General features: G+C 49.4%; 1 non-coding gene across 1 annotated transcript; it reads left to right on the forward strand.

Annotated features, from left to right (window-relative positions):
• The first annotated feature begins 5,603 nt into the window (after nucleotides 1-5,603).
• Nucleotides 5,604-5,709, forward strand: LOC131905350 (U6 spliceosomal RNA). The gene has a single exon (XR_009377882.1). It is a non-coding gene; the product is annotated as a U6 spliceosomal RNA (small nuclear RNA).
• The last annotated feature ends 8,585 nt before the right edge of the window (nucleotides 5,710-14,294 follow it).

Here is a 14,294-nt window from a genome sequence, read left to right on the forward strand (position 1 = left end):
AGGCCACTGTTAGAGGACATGTGACCTTTGACTTCAGGAGATCAGGCGGATACACAAGAAAATAGGCAGGTGGACTCATCCACTTCTTCATCAGACGATCGCTATGTGCGGGAAGTCACTGAGGATGAGTCTGACAGAGAGGAAGGCAGGAGCTTTGTAGACAGAAGGGCCAGCATGTGCAGAGGCCCTGCATCTAGTGTATTTGAGAAATATGAAGGAGGCTGAGGCTGGAGGTGGTTTTGCATGACACACAGTAACAAATACCAGAAGGACAGATGGAAGAGTTAGACCACCGCCCTGCAGCCTGTGGTGGCCTCAAGACCAACTCTTCCCAGACAGTACAGCTCAGGCTGCAGGCTCAAGAGTTCAGCACATCTGCAGGACCGCTGCTTTAGTGGAAGCCTGGGAGGTGGCACCACGCAGGTACCTATGCACCTGGTACAGCTCATTTCTCTCCTCCTACAGGGAACCTTGGAACTCCTTGATGTCTTAGCATCCCAGTCTAGACATGGCTTTAGGCTCAGGGACCTGTCACATCTCTCCTTCCCATCTCTGTCACTAGCTTTGTGAATCTGGAGGTAGAAATTAACCTTCTTGGCTTTGGTCATTCATCTCATTCATGAAATTGGGCTTATGAGCTGGGTGTGGTTTACACACCCGTAATCCCAGCTTTCGGGAGGCCGAGGTTGGAGGACTGAGAGTCAGAAGCCAAGCTGGGCTACAGAGGGAGACCCTGATTCAGAGGGAGAGGAGAGAGGAGATGTATTGGGCGTATGTTAGGAGGTACTGTGTAGACTGGCACTGTAAAGTATAGCCGTCGAGCAGGACGCCCCTGCAGCTGTGGGCAGTGCATCAGTGGTAAAGCTCTTGGCTTGTGTCCATATTCAATACATCCACTAAGACAGAAGAAGCATCCTCACTGATAGAATCCAGTGGGTTTGGGTGTTTTTTATTTGTGTGTTTGTTTGTTTGTTTGATTGATTGGTTGGTTGACTTTTTTTAATTTTGCATTGCAAATATTTCTCTCTTCCCCTTCCTAAAAGTTACTGCTTTATTTTTTTTAGATGTAGCACTGCAGATATTTAAATGGAGTAAAAAGCCCCGAGTTGGCATTAAAAAGAAAAAGAAAAAGACGAAGGGTTGATACAGAGATGTTTTGTGTGTGTAGTGTTAGGCGCCCAGGGTTAGTTGACTTTTTGAACCACATTCACCCATAGTCTTGGCTTTGTTCTTCCAAAAGTTAATTGGCTTTGGTTTTATTTCTTGTGGGTGTGTGTGTCATGTATTTGAACATGTGTGCACACATGCCTGTGTGAGTTCATAGTAGCCCGAAAAGGTCCTTGAGTTTCCTCTTCTATCACCCTCTCTTGAGACAGGGTTTCTCACTGAACCTAGAGCTAGCCTGTCAGCCAGCAAAGCCCCAGGAGCTTCCTGTCTCCATCCCCAACAAGGCGAGGACTGGAGGTGAGTGTAACTGAGCATTCTTAGGCCCTGAGCCATCTCCCTAGCTCCCTGGTTGATCCTTCTCTTCTTTTTCTTACTCTCGCTCTCTCTCTCTTCCTTTTTTTTTTTTTTTTTTTTTTTTGAGACAGGGTCTCTCTGGCTGTCCTGGAATTCATTATGTAGACCAGGCTAGCCCCAAACTCACAGGGTTCCATCCGCTTCTGCCTCCCAAGTGCTAGGATTAAAGGCGTTCACCATACCTGGTTTGGTTCTTAATGCCAGTGTTAAGCTTCCTCGGATGGTCACCTCGTCTGCAATATTATTAATTAAAATGGACTTGGAATGACAGCGGCTGGGACGGCCACTTTCACTCTACTGTTGTAAAGGCGCTGTGGCCACCACCGTGCCACCAACACAGCCATCCCATTATCTTAAAACCTACCACAAGTGAGGGAATAAAGCAAGTTTAAGATCCTGGATCATGTGGCCCCCACTGGTGCCTACAGTCACAGTGAAGGTCTGCAGATGCTTCTAATCCCTACCTCAAGCGAACAAGTCCCTTACCTCCATCGCAGGAGTCAGGGCCTCACACATATTGGGCAAGCACTCTATCATCAAGCTATACCCCCCCCACCCTCTTTTTGCTTTTTGTCATTTTATTTTAATTTCAATCACGTGCATGCATGCATGTGTATGTATATGCTTGTTTGCATGTATACAAGCACATGCCGGGGGTTGTATATGCATGTGGAAGCTATCCTCAATGGCTTCCATCTTATTCAATGATCAGGGTCTCTCAATCAACCTCAGAGCTCACTGATATATATGGCTAATCTTGCTAGTTTGCTTTCTCCCAGATACCCTGTTCTCTGCTTTCCAAGCTGGAATTAGAGGTGGCGCACCATGCCCAGCTGGCATTTATATGGGTTTTGGGGACCCACACTCCGGTGTTCAAGCTTGTTCTCTTCATTTGCTAACTGAGACAGGGTCTCCCTAAGTCGTCCACGCTGGCCTTGAGCTCCCCATCCTCCGGCCTGTGACTCCAGGGTTACAGACAGGTCCGTACTATCTTCCTGGCCACAGGATCGGTTCTTGAGACCTTGTTGGGGACAGCAGCTCAGCACTGTGCTGGAAGTACAGTCGGGGTCCCTCCTACTCTCTGTGCTCTGGGTACGAAGGGACCCGCAGAGTTAGGAGACAGTCGTGGTGACCTGTCAAGGATCAGGCAGTGGCTGTGTTTGGTCCTGTCTCTTTTGTTCCCACATGTGAAGTCCCTTGTCCACTGGCCCAGCTGCCCCGTGGGACCAGAAGCTCTGTAGGAGCCCCACTTTGGCATCTGCTGAGGATTTTGTTGTACCCTCAAAAGCCCCTTAGGGCCTGGGGATGGAATCTGATAGGTAGAGTGCTTGCCTGGCATGCACAAAGCCTTGGGTTCGATTGTTCCTTAACCCTGGATAAACTGGACATGGAGCTTGTATTCCAGGCCTCAGGAGGTGGAGGCAGAAAGATCAGGAGTTCAAGGTCATTCTCTTTTTTTCTCTTTATCTTTTTCTTTCTTTCCTTTACTTTATTTATTTATCTGTTTATTTATTTATTTGTTTTGACTCTGTAGCCCTAGCTAGCCTGGAATTCTCTATGTACACAAGGCTGGCCAAAACTCAGAGACGCAACGACCTCTGCCTCCCCAGTGCTGATGCAGCCACCATGCCCGTCATTCAAGGTCATTCTTCAGTGTATAACAAATTCCAGGCCAGCCAGAGCTAGAGACTATGTCCAAAAAATTTAAAAAGCCGGATGTGGGTAGCTTACATCTTTAATTCCAGTACTCTAGAGGCAGAGGCAGGTGGATTTCTGTGAGTTTGAGGCCAGCTTGATACCACCCCCATGTGGTGTGTGTGTGTGTGTGTGTGTGTGTGTGTGTGTGTGTAAAGAAGAAGGTGTTTAATTGACTGAGTCGTAGCTCAGTGATAGAGTGCTTGCCTGGCATGTGCAAGGCCCTGTATTTGATCCCCAGGACTACAGAAAACCCAGTACAACAACATATCCATTCTTTTGAAGCTACTCATCAGCCACATCATCCCACTGAATTGGGGTGGGTGAGGGAACAAGCCTTTCCCGTTTCTGTCATTCATTCTTTCTTTCTCTCTCTCTCTGAGGAATCACACCTCTCCGGAGCATCCAGAAATGCACCCTCAGACAGCACACTTACACTGCTAATTATTTTCATTTATGCAGATTGTTTTCACATAAGCCTAATGATTGTACTGGAGATAACACTTCTGGTTTTCCTCAAATATGTGCCAAATTAACTTAAGTCTGTGGAATAATCTAAAAGCACATAGTCTGGGTATGAGATAGTCCCCATTGTACCCCTCATTTCCTGAGTGATCTTGGGCCAGAGTTCAACATCTCTCGACGGCTCGGCTCGTCTTGCAGTGAATCATTCCCATCTGGTCTCCTTCTCGGAGTTGCTAGTAGTTTGAATGAAGGTTACTCACTCCCAAATACCCCGTCCACCCACATCGAAGGCTTTGTGCTCCCCGTTCACAAAAGGCAAGACATTGTGTGTGTGCCTCACAAACTTTAGAATGTGGTCAGGTTGACAGGAGGTGATGTAATATATGAAGGGCAAGCATGTACTGAGCTCCTTAACACAAGCACCGTCAAGCATGTTGCAGATATTACCTTTCTTAAAGCAGGAGTGATGTTCTGAAGTCCCTAACGTGTCCCTGTTTTGAATGTGTGAGGACACTGAGACATAGGCAGGTTACATCATCAGGAATAAGTGTGGTCATACAGCTGGCGTGGCTTTGTGTCCTGTGATTCAGTGAAGGAACTGATGGGTGTGAAGGTACCTAGAACCTCTGGCCACATGATTGATGGGGACCATCATCAACGCCATTGTTGTCATCATGGTGGTTGTGACAGTTTTCTGTTACTGTTTATCAGATCATCACAAATTCAGTGGCTTTGAAGACACTTCTTGTCACCTCATTCCTCTGGGTCAGGAGTCCTGGCACAGCTTCACTAGGTCCTGCTCAGGGCTGTCATCAAGGTCTTATCTAGTGACTCAGACTCACCTGGGGAAGGGCGTTCAAGGTCATTCAGCTGCTTGGCGGAATTCTCGTGTTCTGTTGTGCTAAAGCCACTGGGTTCCCTCCGGCTGCTGACCAGGGCTTTCTCCAGCTCCTGGAGGCCTCTGACCTCATGGAGCCCTTCCGGCTCAAAGTCTGCCCCCGTTTCTTTAAAGTGAACAAGGAGAAGGTCTTTAGTGTCAGCAACAAGGGAGACAGCTGGTTTTGAGACAGGGACTTGCTAAACTCAGATTCAAGCCTGCTGCTTCAGACTCCCGAGTGTTGAAGTCACAGGTATTCACCACCATGCCCAGCAAGAGGCTGTCACTTTTTTATCTTGGCAGTGCTGGGGGTCAAACCCAAGGCCTTGTACGTACTAAGCAAGGCCTCTACCACTGAGCTCTATCTCCAGCCCCAAAGAAAGAGTCATATTTGCTGGGGCAGCGTGGGGTGGCACCTGCCTTCTGTGCCATGTTCTGTGGGTTAGAAGGGAATTAGACGTCTGGTATGTTACAGTTTTGTGTGTGTGTGTCAGTATTGTGCCGGAGGCTGACATAGCATGGCCGTGTCGCCACCGCATCCAGGGAGGAGTCAACAGGGAGGAGGATGGGGTCCCCCTGCCAAAATGTCACGGGTGGTTTTTACTCCTTGTGGGGAATACCCCGGTGCGTACCTCAGGGAGAGCCAGGCAAAGGGAGTAGTCGTCATGAATACAGATGTAGCTCAATGCTGAGGGCTCTGTAACTCTGCAGGGAGGCAGAGCAGGAAGTGGAGCTGTTATTGAAGTGTCCCTGGTGTCTTAAATGGTTTGGGTGTGACGGCCCATGCCTATAATCTGAGCAATTAGGTGGTTTGGGCAGGGGAATTGCTACAAGTTCAAGGCCAGCCTAGACTACACAATAAATTCAGGCCAGCCTGGGCCACAGAATATGAAGGCTATCCCCTAAAAGGAGGTGAAGGGTGGAGCTAGGTTTGTAGAGTGCTTGCCTAGTATGAGCAGGCCCTCGGCTCAGTCCCCAGCACCACACAAGCCAGGCATGGTGGCACACACTTGTAGTCTCAGGATGAAGAGAGGGAAATGGGAGGGTCAGAATTCGGCAGCACATACACTAAAATTGGAACCATACAGAGAAGATTAGCATGGCCCCTGCACAAGGATGACGCCCAAATTCATGAAGTGTTCCTTATTTAATAAAAAAGAAAAAGAATTCAAGGTCATCCTTGGCTATATATTGAGTTTTAGGCCAACCTGGGCTACTTGAGACCCTATCTCCAAAAAGCTAAACAAAAACAAAACAAAAAAAATTCTATTAGGTTAAACACAAAATCACCTCTTCTCCCTAAGCCAGACTGAACATGAGCCACTGGGCTATGATGTGGTCAACAGCCTGAAGGCCCGCCCTTGGGCCACAGAGCTTTTTACACATATCCACGTGTGTTCTGAAATACCTTCATAGCTTCCATTGATTTCACCTTTTCATTTGTCTCGTTCCTGGGTCTCAAAAGTGAATGTCATTTCAGCCGCCACTTCTGTGGCTGCCTGAGTCACTGAGGGTCAGCACTTCCTAGCTGGGTTGGCACTGAGTGTGAAGTGTGGTCCAGTGCTGTAGAGCTCGTCTGCAATGTCAGAGTAAGAGGCGGGCTTAGCTGAACACAGACGACCCTCATTCCTCAGTTGTGTTTAGTAGGAAGTGTATTGTTTGCTCACGGCTGAGTTTTAGCTACTACAGAGTTGGGAAGAGTGGGGTGTGTTTGTCCAAGAAGAATACTGATAACAGAATACTCTGTGGTGGTGGTCACATTCTGAGGAAAGGCAGGGACAGGAAATTGGCTGACCAGAGACTCTCCCCGCCTCACACCCCACTCCTCTGCAACTGCAATTGTCGAATGAACATGCTCTTGGCTTCAGGGGGTGTGTTCAGACAAACAACCACAAACCTGACTGTTAAAGCAGGAGAAATTTATTCTCTCACAGTTCTGGAAGCCTGAAGTCTGCTCCCCCTGTAGTCCCAGGGGAAGGGTCTTGTCTGGTTCATAGATGTATCTCTTCAGCTGGTCCTGTACCTGCCTTACATCTGTCTCAATCGGCCTGTCCATGAGGACACTTGTTACTGGATTGGCTCCCATTGATCCAAGATGGCCATTTCAAGAGCCTAGCTTTAGACCCTAAAGATTCACCTACACAGGCTCCAGGGTCTATGGGAATGATTTGTTGTTGTTGGGTTTATTTGGTTTTGTCTTGTTTTGTTGTTGTTTTCTGAATATGGATGTTTTACCTGCCTGTACAGGCTGTGTACCATGTGCATGCAGTTCCTGTGGAAGCCCGAAGAGGGAGTCAGATCTACCGAGACTAGAGTTACAGATGGTTGGTTGTAAGCTGCCATGTGGGTGCTGGGAATCAAACCCAGGTCCTTTACTCTATGCCCATACCATTGTGTTTCTTGATTTACTATTGATGTTAGGGGGCATAAAAGCCCTTCATATTGACAGAGCATTCACAGAGCTGCCCCATGGATCAGCCTCCCAGCTCTGACCCTGTCTCTGAGTTCCTGGACGGGTGGACAACTGTGAGGATATCTGTGTATTTACCCACACTGGTTGTGGGTAACTGAGCAGGAGAGGGGTGCCTGAACTCCCCTGATGTCTCCCTGAGTAGCAGAATCATTGGCAAGCATGAAGTCTGCAATTGGGGTGAGAGCATGGGTAGAGAGGCAGATGTTGGGTTTGGAACATGGCAGCAAGTACGACAGTTGTCAACAAGGGTGGGCCAGGGAATCCGTCTTCCTGTGTTGTGAGAGCAGACTGGGGGGCGAGGAGGTGCCAAGCTCACAAGGGCCTGGTGGGCAGACCATGGTAGCGGTGTGTAACTCTCCTTGTCACCAACCTTGGAGGTGAGCAGGAGATCTAGAAAGACTTCACAAGCTTCCCTGTGTGCCAGCACCTCAGCTTAACCGACTGGGAAGTGGCTTATCTGGTTCCTGAGTCTTAACTCCTGCCTCCTTGCCTTGGGAGCTAAGGCCTCCCTGATTTGCCTGCACCCCAAAAAGGAACTTCAGGGCCTGCTGCTGGGGCTTGGTGGAGAGCTGGTTTTTCCCCCACTCAGACCTCCTCCTGCTGAAAGTTCTTGATCTGAGGGGACAGGCAGTGGTGGCAGGCCATTTGCTTGCAGGGGGGGTGGGGATGCTGAGTGACCGGCGTCCCCCTCTCCCAGGTGGATCTGTGGAATATGGGCTCAGGCTCCTGTAGTTAGTGGCTAACTCTAGCTATAGATAAAGGACTGCTCTGCCCCGGACGCTGTTTCTTATCCCTTCTGCCCTTTGGTCCTCTCAGAGTCCCATTTAGAGGCAGTTTCCTAGAATCCAAGGACCAGGATCCACAATGCATGTTTTCTCAGCTAAAACACCTGTGGGGATTTTCCTAAGCAAGGGAAGCCCAATACCCAGGATGGAAGAACTTTGTTATTTTATCTCTATTGTGGGGGGTGCTTTGCCTACATGTATGTCTGTGCCCCCATCTGCATGCAGTGTCCATAAAGACCAGAAGGGGACACTGGATGTACTTAGAGTTACAGTTAAGTCTCCATGTGGATGCTGGAAATCAAACCTAAGTCATCTAGAAGAGCAGCAGGTTCTCTTAACCACTGAGCCATCTCTCCAGCCCCCTCCCCTTCTGATATTTTGTTAAAATTGTAGAATCAATTACATTACTAGAAAAAAAAATCAGCTGAGGCTTGGGAGGCGGTGTAGTGTAGTTGGTAGAGTATTTGCATAAAACCAGGCATGAAGGTGCACACTGTAATCCCAACAGGCACAGGCAGGAAGATTAGAAGTTCAAGGTCATTCTCAGCTGCATAGTAAATTAGAGGGCGAGGCCAGCCTGGGCTACATGAGACAGCAAAACAAAACAAAAACCAAATAATTCCTTTGTAAATGAAGGGCATGGGCTGTGTCCATTTTGGCTCTTCGGCCCCAAGTGCCCAAAGCCACTATCTACCCTGGATGTCTGTCCTTCCTATCCATAGGTCTAGTTTTTGTGTATCTTTGCTGAACCTTTGGCGACCCAGGCAGACCTCCAGGGAGCATGATGTGCATCTTGGGTTTCTAAACCTCAGTATCAGTAAGTCTTTTGTATCCCAGTTGAGAGCTAGGCCCCATAGCAAGGGTCTGCTACAGACACTTAGGAACTCCATCTGCTCCAGGTCCACAGACAGACTGTTGTTGTCTCTGCCCAGGTCTGTGCTTTGAGAACTCTCTAAGCTGGTATGACTCTAAGCACCAGCGTCTCCTCCCAGCCCTGCCACAGATTGCCCTGCAGGTCCTGGAGAGTGTGCAACTCTGTTTTCTTCCATGCTCTGTCTCTAACGGCTGTGAAAGCAGGCACGATTTCCTACCCTTCACAGGGTAGCCATTGTGCGGGTCAGAAGTGCAGAAAAATTGATGGAGTGAGATGAAATGCACACGTCTCTTCCTTAAGACAAAGAATGTGAGTGCTCCTGGTCACCTGGGAAGTGTCTGCCAGCTGTGAGGTCCTTATTGTGATGGTGGTGAGAACCATGGGATCCTCAGAGTTGGGTGGTAGGCGATAAGCTGGCCTGGCAAATCACCCCAGGCTGGGGTCTGTTCCCTTCCAGAGACACTGAGCCCATGGCATTGGCCTTGCTACAGGGAGCTCTTACCACCAAGAACCCTCCAAGCTGAGGGTCACATGAGTAACTATAGGTGAATTCTACAGAAGGTAAGGGGTTTTCAGAGGATCAGAGCGGTTTCTCTACCACAGGGCTGTTGACATTTAGAATGTAGTCCTTGTTTGTGGGGGACTGTCCCGCATGCTAGGATGCTGAACATCTCCAGCCTCTACCCAGTGCAGCAAGCACGTATATATTTTCAGACATTGCCAAAGCCCCTGATGAGACAGATTGTCCTGTGCTGGACAGCTCTGGGTCAGAGACTTCAGCAGTGGTCTTTCTGGGACCACTGCTCAATGCCTGAAGTAGCCACTCACTTATTACAGCTTCTTTTGTTCCTTCCCAAAAAGCTGACCTCATTGGTTCGGAGGGGTGTTTTGTTGACTCACCATCTGTAACCACAAGCAGCCTTCCTTCTTGGGGAGATCCCAGATGACTTATCATGGGACTCAGTATGTAAATACAAAATTCTAGTTTTTGCTAAATTGAAGCTAGTAAACAGACCTCCCCCCCCCCGACACACATACACACACACACACACACACACACACACACACACACACACACTTCTTTTTTAGCCTAGCTTAGGGCATGCTGAGCTATACCTTTGCCTTGAGGTTTTCTGCAGGCAACAAGCATTCTGAGCTCACTGGTTTGGGCCCTAGCCCAGGGGCTGGTAGATGATGTAAGAACAGGAAAGTCTGAAGTTGGTAGGGATTGTGGGGTTTTCTTTTAGACCTTTGATCCAGGGAGTGGTGTGAAAGGAAGGCAGAAGCCAGACTATGAGAAAAGAGGGGTCAGAATCCCAGATGGACCACAGGGACTCTGCCCAGGGTACTGACCGAGTGTGGACCACTGGCTCCTCGAACAAGGCCTGGTGTGCTTGTCAGTTCCTCTTGGGATAGCAGAGTGAAGGTGCTGGCTTTTCGTTGAGGCTTTGTAAAGTGGAAGACAGGCACACCCTGAGTGAGGTCTGAGACCTGCCCGGCCACACCCAGCAGCAGGCAGCTGTGTCCTGTTGTCAGGGCTCTGTGAATTTCATCAGTGTTCCTCCCTGCTCCTTCCTCTGCCTCTGCTACCATAGGAAAATGAGGTCTGCTTTTCTGGGTTGAGTCTTATAGTTTGGAATCCACCCTGGGTCTAGTGAGAAGCCCTGCGTGTGTCTACAGTTTCCCCTACTCACTCTCACTGTTTCTCTTCTGCTCCTCCTCTGTGGCCAGCTCAGAAGCACATGGTCAGAACCCAAGAGTCAGACGTCCAGCTGGCTTCATTGCAGACACTGTGTCTGTGACCTTCCACCCAGACAGGGCTGTGTGTTCAGATGCTCCCATTAACTTAGGCCTGCCAGGCATAGGGGCCAGAGGGTGAAAGGGAAGAGAAGCGAAATCTGCCTGCTCAGGCCTCATGGTCCTGAGTAACAAGGAAATTGCCAATGGCGCTACCAGCCCTAGTGCCCCTGGCCCCAGCTATGCTCATCAGTACCCTGGTGAATCCATGAAACCAAGCCATGCCCGTAACAAACCGGCAACACCCAAGAATCCAGGTGTTATTATTGAAGACTAGGAGCGAAGGGATAGGTGGGCCCTGTGTGCTCAGGGCAGTCTGGGGGAGGAAGCTGGCACAGTTAACAGTGGCTCTGTGCTCCTGGAGGCAGCTGCCTCTGCCTTTTCATGTCCATGGTCAACTCTAAGTCCTGTGGGTTCCAGAGTCTGGGGTAGACCGAGTCAGCCCATGGATGGACAGTGAAACTGCTTTCTCCAACTAGAGAAAGCGATAAAGCAGGCCTGAGATTTGGCCCTGACCATGGCCAGGCACTGCTCCAGGCCCCACCCAGCCTCACCCCCATGACTGACTGGACAGGGGACTGGACAGGCGGGCTCAGGTGTGGGGACTGGGGATTTTCCTCCCTCTCTCTCCTTCCCCCTTCCCCTTTGTTCTGTTCTTCCTCGGCTGGCATTTGGGTTAGCGTCCAGATGACTCATAGGAGGTGTTTTAGTGCCTGCTTCCCCGGGCATAGGGGCTGTGGGGGAAGGGACAAGGGACAGGTGAGTGCACACCTCTGGAGGGGCCCAGGTAGCTCCTGGCAGTGGGCCCAGCTCCTAGCAGCTGTGCCAGGCCTGAGGGGGCAGTGAGCTAAGCAGGTCAGACAGGTGGAGCCAGCTGGCCTGGCTGCCCATCCCCAGCCGCACAGGCCCTCTGTGGGTTTACTGAACAGAGCACCACCCTTTCCTTCTTCCCACTGCCTGAGGTCCCTGGCTCCTCCAGGGACCATTTACAGCATCTGAAAGGGGCGTTAGGAGTGGGGAATGGATCGTGGATTTGCTTGGAGAGACACTGGTTGGGTTCAAGTGTGGAAACATGATCTTGGCTTTGGAGAAGCACTTCTGGTTTTCAGGTCCTTGGTTCTGAGATGCAGATTTTACAAGGAGCCCAAATGTTGAGTGACAAACTGAGGAGACAGGTCCAGAAACCTTAGGGAGATTTGTCCCCAGAAGAGAACTTGTGGACGTTATATTGGGTGATGCGCCTCTACTCAGCGCCAGCACCTGGCCTCGTGGGGTGACCCTCTTGGGTTCCTGTAGGGGGAGGGACTAGACTTGCTCAAACAAACATAAATTACAGACACTTACTTTGCCACTGTTGCAGGTGGCGCTGTCTCCTCCCCCATGATTCTCTCTCCTTGCTGAAGGCCGAATCTCAGCCAGTCTCTGCTTCTCCATACACAGTCTCTGGAGATGTTGGGCTGACAACAGGGGTTGGGGATGGGGCTCAGTTTCAGCAGAAAACTAGCTCATGGTGCCTCCCCTAAAACCAAATGGCTGTGTCTACCTGGGAATCCTGCACTGGGATTGTGTGTACAATCTTCCTCTGGATGGGTCACACCCTATCTGCCAGTTTCCTGGAGCATCCCCATCCACAGGCCAAGCTGTGAGGGAGAACAACCTCTTAGTGATGGTCAACACCAAGAACAGATGTTGAGTTTTTGTTGTTATTAGTTGGTGAGTTTTGTTTTTTTGTTTATTTGTTTGTTTGTTTGTTTGTTTGTTTGTTTTGAGGACAGGGATCTACTTTGTAGCCCAGGCTGGTTTGGAACTCACTCAGTAGCCTAGGCTAGCCTTGAACTTGTGACACCCTTCCTGCCTCAGCCTCCCAGGAGTTGGAATTACAGATGTGCACAACTGTGTCGGCTAGAGCAGAGATGATCAAAACTTACCTTGCACAGCCTGCTGCAGACAGGGGGGCAGCAGTTTTTTGCTTTTTGTTTTGTTGTTTTGTTTTGTTTTTCTGCTAACTGAGCTCTTTGTGATGAAAGCTTTGCTGACGGAGTGGTCTGTCTTGTTTGGTTTGGGTTTTTTTTTTTTGAGGTTGAGTTCAAACTGGTCCATCCTCCCGCCTTCGCCTCCAAAACAGCTGCATGGCAAGTAGGCAGGTCGCCACCATGTGCTTGGCATAAACTAACTAATCTCTCTCCCTTTCTCTCACCCCACTCCGGGCCTAAGGCCTCAGGGATGCTCAGCCACTAAGCCACTGAGTGACACTCTCGGCCTACACATTTCATAAAGAAGGCCAGAGGTAGAAGAACTCTGTGATTCTGTGGTGTCTCCTTGAGTCATCTTCAAGTTCTGTCCCTCGTTCCTACCAGCCCCACTTCCCCCAGGTCTTTCAGGTCTCTCTGTAGATAGGTGGAAACGTTTCCCCGAAGTCCAAAGACGTTTCCATGCATCTCATTGACTAGAATTCTATTTCACGCCCAGCCCCAAGCCTGTCAGCATGGAGGGAGGGTGTTAGCAGCAGTGTTATACTAGTGTGAGTGTGGGTACCAAGGAGGCCAGAAGAGAAGGTATGGATCTGCCGGAGCTTCAGTTACTGGCGGTTGTGAACTGCTTGACATCAGAGCTGGAACTGAACTTGGGTCCTCTAGAAGAGCAGTGAATGCTTTTAACTACTGAGTCCTTGAGTTTGGCGTTTTAATTTGTTTGTTAAGTTAGCATGCAAGGTGATTTTACTCACTGCATATTCATACCTGTGTGTCATTCTACTGTGTTCTCATTCTCTCCCCTCCCCACCCCTCCCCTCCCCACCCCTCCCCGCCCCTCCCCCAGCCCCCTCTTGGTTTCTCTTCCTCCCCCCAGTCAGTCCCTTCTGCTTTCTTATGTCATGTACTCCAGGGCTACCTCTATTTCTCTGTTATGATCTCCTCCTCCCCAGCTTTGTGGACCCTCCACACATACAGACAGATGTGTTTTAAACATAAGTTCGCCAGGCGGTGGTGGCGCACGCCTATAATCCCAGCACTCGGGAGGCAGAGCCAGGTGGATCTCTGTGAGTTCGAGGCCAGCCTGGACTACCAAGTGAGTCCCAGGAAAGGCGCAAAGCTACACAGAGAAACCCTGTCTCGAAAAAAAAAAAAAAACATAAGTTCTACACAGAAGAAACATGCAATATTTGTCTGCGACTGGCTGATTTTGCTTAACATAATGATTTCCAGTTGCATCCATTTTCCTGCTGGTGTCACGATTCCATTTTTCTTGATGGCTGCATAAAATCACCCTGGAAAGCCAGGTGTGGTGGCGAGCTCCTTTAATCCAGCACTCAGGAAGCAGGCAGGAGGATCTCTGTGAGTTCGTGGCCAGCCTGGTCTACATAATGAGTTCCAGGACAGCCAAGGCTATGTAGGGAGACCCTGTTTAAAAAAAAAAAAAAAAAGAAAAGAAAAGAAAAGAAAAGAAATCCATCATGTATACGTACCACATTTTATTCTTCCTTTCTCTCCCTTCCTTCCTTCCTTCCTTCCTTCCTTCCTTCCTTCCTTCCTTCTTTCCTCCCTCCCCCTCTCTCTCTCTTTCTTTCTTTCGTTCTTTCTTTCTTTTTGGTTCTTCAAGACAGAGTTTCCTGGAACTCACTCTGTAGACCACATTTTCTTTACCCATTTATTTCTCTATGCATGAACATCTATTCCGGTTCCACTGTCTGGCTACTGTGAATAGGGTAGCATGACCGTGGTTGTACAAGTTTCTCTGATAGGGTAGAGTCCTTTGGGTTACACCCTCTGGGTATGTATCTGGGTCATATGGGACCTCTATTTTTAGTTT

The sequence above is a fragment of the Peromyscus eremicus genome, chromosome 2 (genome assembly GCF_949786415.1).
Source record: "Peromyscus eremicus chromosome 2, PerEre_H2_v1, whole genome shotgun sequence".
Taxonomy (NCBI): Eukaryota; Metazoa; Chordata; class Mammalia; order Rodentia; family Cricetidae; genus Peromyscus; species Peromyscus eremicus.